General features: G+C 44.2%; 1 pseudogene; it reads right to left on the minus strand.

Annotated features, from left to right (window-relative positions):
- Window positions 1–6,599: 6,599 nt before the first annotated feature.
- The window catches only part of LOC119284435, a 4,082-nt pseudogene continuing 3,346 nt past the window's right edge, over window positions 6,600–7,335 (minus strand).

A 7,335-nucleotide genomic window follows, 5' to 3' on the forward strand; every position in this document is an offset into this window, starting at 1 on the left:
CCAAAACCATGATCTTGCGTGTGCGTAGGAAATTTTTTGAAATTACTACGTTCCCCAACATTGGGGTCTTTACCCTTCACGTATTTGGGTATACCAATCCACCATCGCAAGCTTTCCAACAAAGAGTGGAAGTGCATTGAAAATCGATTTGAAAAACAACTAAGCTGCTGGAAGGGTAAGCTTATGTCATACGGAGACCGACTAATTCTGATTAATTCGGTTCTCACAAGTATGCCTATGTTTCTCTTGTCCTTTTTTGAAGTACCAGCTGGAGTACGAAAAAGGATAGATTTCTATTGGTCGCGCTTCTTCTGACAGAGTGATGAATTAAAACGAAAATACAGACTCGCTAAATGGGATATCATTTGTAGGCCGAAAGATCATGGGGGTCTCGGCATTGAAAATTTAGAGGTGAAGAACATATGTCTTCTCAGCAAGTGGCTGTATAAGTTATCTGTAGAGACGGATGCCACATGGGCCCAGATTCTGCGTAATAAGTACCTTCAATTCAAAACCTTGTCCGAGGTGATGGTAAGACCGACTGATTCACCTTTTTGGAAAGGACTGATGAGAGTGAAATCAGTCTTTTTTAACAGGACAAAATTTGTAGTTGGAACTGGTACTTCCACAAGATTCTGGAACGATACATGGCTAGGGGAGACGCCCCTTGCACTCCAATATCCTTCTCTCTATAATATTGTTCAGCGAAGAGACGCTTATGTTGCAACAGTATTACAGTCCAATCCTCTTAATATTCAATTCAGGAGGACGTTAGCGGGAAACCATTGGGAAGCTTGGCTCCATCTTGTGAGAAGATTGATGGATGTCCATCTCTCTCAACAGCCCGATCAGTTGCGCTGGAAACTAACTAAGAATGGTGAGTTTTCGGTTAAATCCATGTATTTGGATATTATCAACGCTAGCACTATTCCTCATTCGAAACATGTTTGGAAAGTCAAAGTGCCTTTAAAAATCAATGTGTTTATGTGGTTTGCCCACAAACAAGTCATTCTAACTAAGGGCAATTTGGCAAAACGCAACTGGACAGGATCTAAAAGATGTAGTTTCTGTGATAGTGATGAATCCATCAAACACCTCTTTCTTGACTTCCCTTTGGCAAAAAATTTGTGGAGGTCGGTCCACATAGCTTTTAATATTAATCCTCCGAATACTATCAACACGTTATTTGGGACGTGGTTAGATGGGATTGATGCAGAAACAACGAGACATATCCATGTAGGAGTATGTGCTTTATTATGGGCAGTTTGGAACTGCAGAAATGACTTGGTTTTTAACAGAACAACAAATATTCATTTCTTGCAGGTTATTTTCCGGGCCACTACACTGATCCGTATGTGGTCCTACTCACTCCGACGGAGGCCAGGGAGCATTTGGTTCCTGGATCTATCCCATGAGAGACGGTAGCACGGGCTATCTTCAACCGGTTTGGATGGCGGTCATGTAATAGGATATGTATTAGTTTCTTATCTTATGTTTTTCCTGCCGGTTGTGGCTATCATGTTTTTGCATTCTTGCTCTTTGTGAGCCTTCTTTTCCTTTTTTAGACCTGAAGGCTTATGTTGGACCTTTTGATTATCAATAATATGGCCGTATGCATCGTTCTGATGTAGAGGCCGGGGCAAAACCCCTTTTTGAAAAAAAGGGAAAAGAAAGTTACAAACCAGCTCTACTTACTTTAGAACTATTTATTTGGAACCCATGTATCACATATACAGTGAAATTTCGAGTCAACTTCTGCACCGATCATTGTATGAAGAACCAATGTATGATGTCAACCCAGCAACAGTTTTGGATTGCATCTTGTACTCACTGTTTTTGGCAGAGCAAGTACGTGGAAAGTCTATCAGTGTTGACTATGGTTGGGATATTCATGCTTGCAACTACTGGATATGTGATGACATCCTTCAAGGGGACATAGCTTGTGATGTTGGCAGTGCATTGTATGGAGTGATACAGATGTGCTATAGTTCCTATGGAGAAGAAATATTGGTACGCGATCTGGATGGACACTGAGAACGATATGAAGGTTGGATTTCAATCTCATGCAACCAACTAGCGCACGATATCTTAGTTGTTCCTGTCAATGCATCATCATATTTTCTAACATTTGGGGGAGATGGTCAGCTGACACTACCAAATGATTTATTTCAACTTTCTAGCAACCTCTGTGTGCTAAAACTTTGCAAGTGCAGCTTCAATTTTGCATCCCCTCCTTTTCAATGTTGTCGCAACCTGAGATTCCTTTGGCTTGACCATTGCACAAACACTGGAGGGAAGCAGGTTGGAGGGTCATGTTTCGCAAATCTATCGGTGCTTGATGTATGCTTCACTTGTTTTCTCTTGTTGGAAGAGATGATAGAGCTGATGACCAATCTCAGGGAGGTAAATACCAAGGGTGTCTCATGGAGGATAGTAAGTCATGCATGGAGAAGTCTACAGAACCTTCAGAAGCTTCGCTTAACTGAATCCTTAGATGTGATCACGGTGGACACCTGCCTTTCTGTTGATATGATTAATCTGGAGCTCCTTGACTTGTCAGGTAACATTCATATGAAATCAATGCCCACAATGTCATCAACATGGTGCTTGAAGATGCTTGTTCTTGATGGGTGTTCCAGCTTGGGGCATGTTAAGCTCGAAGGAGCCCCTCCACTGCTCGAGAGTTTTAGCTTCGATGGTTATGGTCCAGCAAAGAAGTGGACACATCCCATGCAACTTCCAAAGGCGGAACAATGTCCCAAGTCTCGCACTGCTTTAGCAAGAAGCAATGGTGAGAAGGATCTCTCTGAAGGGTTTTGCTCAATTGCAACACATGTTCTTGTGTGCATTGCCCAATCTTGAGGAGTTGGACCTCTCTGGCACATCTATTAAAATAGTTGACCTCAATGCAATGGATGTTGGGCAACTCAAGAAGCTATTCCTGCCAGGCTGTGAACAACTCTGTAGCTTACTCTGGGACGGAAAAAACCCTCCATTGGAAGTTCTGCATGTAGACACTCGGGGGAAGACTGGGTCAGCGACCTACTGCAGAGAACAAAATTCCTCTGGCATTCAGGCAATTATGGTTTTTACAGATGGAAGGTTTGTTTGGTCCATAATAAAGTGTCTTTGTGCTATGCATGGCTCCAAGGTGCATCTCCATATCGCTTCTAAAATCGACAACCAAGTCAACATCACCAAAAGTATTGATCACGTTGGGCGTAGTCAAGAAGGTCCAGTTCCAACATGGCCCTTCTTGCCTTACAATGATATTGTCGTTAACAAAGATATTGGCATGTGCTCGACCTTGGTGTGGGATCACTGTCAACTTTATCCTTTGGGTGTGCACATTGAGATTGGTGAAGGAAGCCACCATTTAGAGAGTATGAATGACCCTGTAATGTTCTTGCATGGTTCCGCCATAGGGGATAAAGTGCAATCGTTGTATGTGCATGACAATGTCTCGGTCACAACTATCATTCCAGAGTTATCACTACATTGGAACAGTCTAGAATGGTGTCATGTTGAGAGATGCCCTAAGATGCACAATGTCTTCTCTCGTTCGGTTGGATTTAATACCTTTAACTCAATAAGGATATTTTCTGCATCTGATATCCTTATGGCCCATTGCATATGGAGTAGACACATTGGACATCACTGTGGGCTACAGCACATATACTTGCACAACTGTCCTAGGCTGGTGTTCGTGCTCCCCATTTCCTCCATCTTGCCAAACTTGGAGACAATTCAGATTGCATACTGTCGTAACATCCAACATATTTTCCGACTATATCAAAACCATCGCCGTATAGCATGTGGTGTCACATTCAAGAAGCTGAGGCACATCAAGCTATATCATCTCCACAAGCTAGAGCAAATATACGAGGTTAGACTGTATGCGCCAGCGTTGGAGACAGTCAGTCTCAGGGGCTGCTAGGGCCTGAGACGGCTACCAGCCGTGTCGCGTGAAGGTCTCAAGCCGGGACTGGACTGCGAGAAGGACTGGTGGGATAGGCTCGAGTGGGACGGCTCCAAGGCCAACCATGAGCCGTCACTCTTCGAAACACGCCACTCGGCTCACTACAAGAAGATCCTCCCGAGGGTCTCCGTTTTTAGGTACGGTTGGTTCAAAATGGTTTTAATTTTTTCTTTTATAAGTCTGTTCTATGCATGGGTACATTGATCAAGTGTCATTGATGCACAAAGTGACTAATGTCTATTTTTTTATTTCATTTTTCATTTCCTAGGTAATCTGGATGATGCAAAGGGAGGTGGACCGGCTTACATGGACCATGCATTAGTCCATTATTAGTGTTACAGTCAAGCCATGAGAACTCAATCTCCGAAGTGTGTTTCCCATTGCCTGTCGTGTGTCTGTTACAAGCTCCATCTGCGCATGGAGGAATAAAGCAGTGGTGTGCTTTCTTCACCAAGCTACATATACTTGATGATTGGATTGGATTGGATTGGATTGGATTGGTGTGTGAGCTTGGTTGGTCTTCCTTGGTTGGTTTGTCCAGCTCCAGCTTGGTGTACGTGGTGTTCACGATCGATCAAGCTGGCTGGCTGTCTTAATCGTGTTGGTTTGTAATAAAAATATTATGTGTGTGATTGATCGATGAACCATATATAAATGAGCTCGATCTGAACAAGAAATGCTATATTTTGTCTTAGTGCACAAATATAATTTTGTGGTGTTGCCACCATCAAGTAGTGCACCGAAGAGTTTGAGACATCTAGCTGCCGCCATTTCGATCGATATATGCGTCTAGTGTGTATTCTCGTTGCTAACAAAAAGAAAGAGAGCATAGATAGCAGCCTCCATTAGCGTGAGAAGGGCTACAACCAAATATTCCGAGTTCAGAAAATAGAGCAAAAGCAGAGGCGGGCAAAGCAGAGTTCAGAAAATAGAGCAGAGCAGAGGAAGTTCAGGTAAAGGCCCTGGACTTGAAGGTTGCAAGTGTTGGGTATGTAGCTAGCTAAGGTATGCATGTAGAAGAGGATAGGTAGCAGCCCCCATTAGCGTGAGGAGGCAGGCGACATCTCCGTCTGTCCTGTGGTCGGAAGGAGGAAGATTGTCCGACTCCAACAAGAGTAGGCCTGACGCCTGAAACCTCAAGCTACAGGCAAATATTCTAAGCTGAGTAAACAGATCGAAAGTATCTATATATACATCAGAAAGCAGAGGAAGGAAAATTGTACTCCCTCCGTCCGGAAATACTTGTCATCAAAATGGATAAAAGAGGATGTATCCAGAGTTCCAGACGTATTTTAGTTCGAGATACATCACCTTTTATCCATTTTCATGACAAGTATTTTCGGACGGAGGGAGTAGTCTGTATCTATTTATGCATCAGTTCTGATTCTTCATTTTTGTCCACTGCCTTCCACAATTCACAAAGCACGCTGATAACTAGAGTCTGAGTCGAGGTCCTGACCAAGATGAAGTCGCTGGAGCTCAGTAGAGTTTGCAATCCAAGCCCTCGGCTCAAAACACAGACAAAATTAACAGGATCATCATCAATGGATCGATCGCCTGCAGATAAGTAGGCCAGGATTCCAGAAGGACAGTTCATGGTTGACATTCCGGTTGAGGATTCTTCCGATTCTGAATTCATAAATAAATTCAGAAACAAGCACATTCGGTTTCGCTTATCATACTTTCTGCCTGGGCATCCTCTGGGACTCTGAATTTTCTGCTAAAATATTCCTTCTGCGCCTTTTGTGTTGTACATTCAGAGAACCGTTAAGAGTCTGCTAATGATCTCTTTATTTTCACAGATTGGACAGCCTAGTGGGTCTGTTTGGAGCTGGATGTCAGCCAAGTTGTTCGAATGATCCATTTGGACTGAGAAGGATCTCTTATGGACTGGTAAGGGAAGATGAAACTGCACATACCATTGCATATAAAATATTCTCATAATATATTTTATATAGGTCCAAATATTGGTTGAGAACAAGAAGAACTTTGACCTCATGAAGGGCCTTGAGCTTGGTGGCAGACGTGCTGCTTGTAATTATAGACAGTAACGTTATAAATGAGGTCAGTGTGTATGCTTCGGATTCATCAGTGTGAGGTATACATGTTGATGAATACATGGTTTTTGACAACTCTGATCAATTTATTCTGAAGTACTACGATTTGTAACACGGTGCTTACTGAAATGAGAAATGAACTACTAGTAACACCGGCCGGCCATAGACACAGGTGCACGGCTGACAAATCAACTTGGAAGCTTGCATAAGTAATACTAGTAACTAGGACTTGGCGGCTATTCTGAATCTGAAGTAGAGCAACGGGAGGAAAGCCACAGCATTTTCCTTACAGCAGGGTGCCAACCATGCATTTGCCGGGATATAGGATTTTCAAGGAAGGAAGGAAGGAAGCAAGCCTGAAGAAGAATAGCTGCCATATATGTATGCATATAGTTGAAGATGATTGCGATGAGCAAATAACCTTCAGTAATTAATTAACCTGCAAATAAAGACGACGGTGGGTACAAGCAAGTGTGTTAGTGGTAATAAAAAGAAGAAAGAAAGAAACAGGTTGATTACGAGTGGACGGCTTACCTCGCTCTGTCGTGTGTACATTTGCCTTGTCAAGGAAGAAACCCAATCACGCTGCTCGCTGCTGCTTCCATGATCTCCTCCTCCTCCTCCTCCTCCTTGATCTCGCCCGTCCCACTGCTGCTTGAAACCTCCTGTGCACTATTCTTCTCCGAAAAAGACTCAGCGCCAGTCCGACTGCTGCTGCTGGAAACCTCCCGTGCCAAGCTCTCCTTTGCTCGGAAAATCTCATCCCGCCGGCCAGAGACACGAAAGTAGATCTTGTTGGGATGCTCCTGGGCTTCTTTCCTCACCACGTCAATCATGGCGCTCATGCACGGGCTTCTGCTCTCTGCTCCTCCTCCATACCATTCCTCGTTGCATCTAAACTCGACCCACCCGAGGCTCCCTAGGTGCTTGATACCCAGAACCGGAGGGTAGTCTTCATTTGCAGGTGGAGGTGGGCCACCGTAGAACTGGAACTCAAATTCGAGACCTTCCAGCATCGGCATCGCTCCTTCCTGGAAGGTGATAACCCGTGGCATGCGGCAGTTGACAATCAGTTTCCCGAGCCTTGGGAACCCTTCACCGCTGACGGCTATGGGCTCTCTAGGGACGACTTCTAGCCTTATCGTGAGTATGTACAGGTTGGGCATCTCCCGCAGAATCTTGAGATCCTGCTCCTCCTCCAGTTTGCCGATCCTGATATCCAAGGAGCCAAGGCCGTTGAAGTGATCCTTGATCCACTGGGGAACGTGCATGTGCTTTGTGCCAACAATTAGCCCCCCC

Source organism: Triticum dicoccoides, chromosome 4A (genome assembly GCF_002162155.2).
Source record: "Triticum dicoccoides isolate Atlit2015 ecotype Zavitan chromosome 4A, WEW_v2.0, whole genome shotgun sequence".
Lineage (NCBI taxonomy): Eukaryota > Viridiplantae > Streptophyta > Magnoliopsida > Poales > Poaceae > Triticum > Triticum dicoccoides.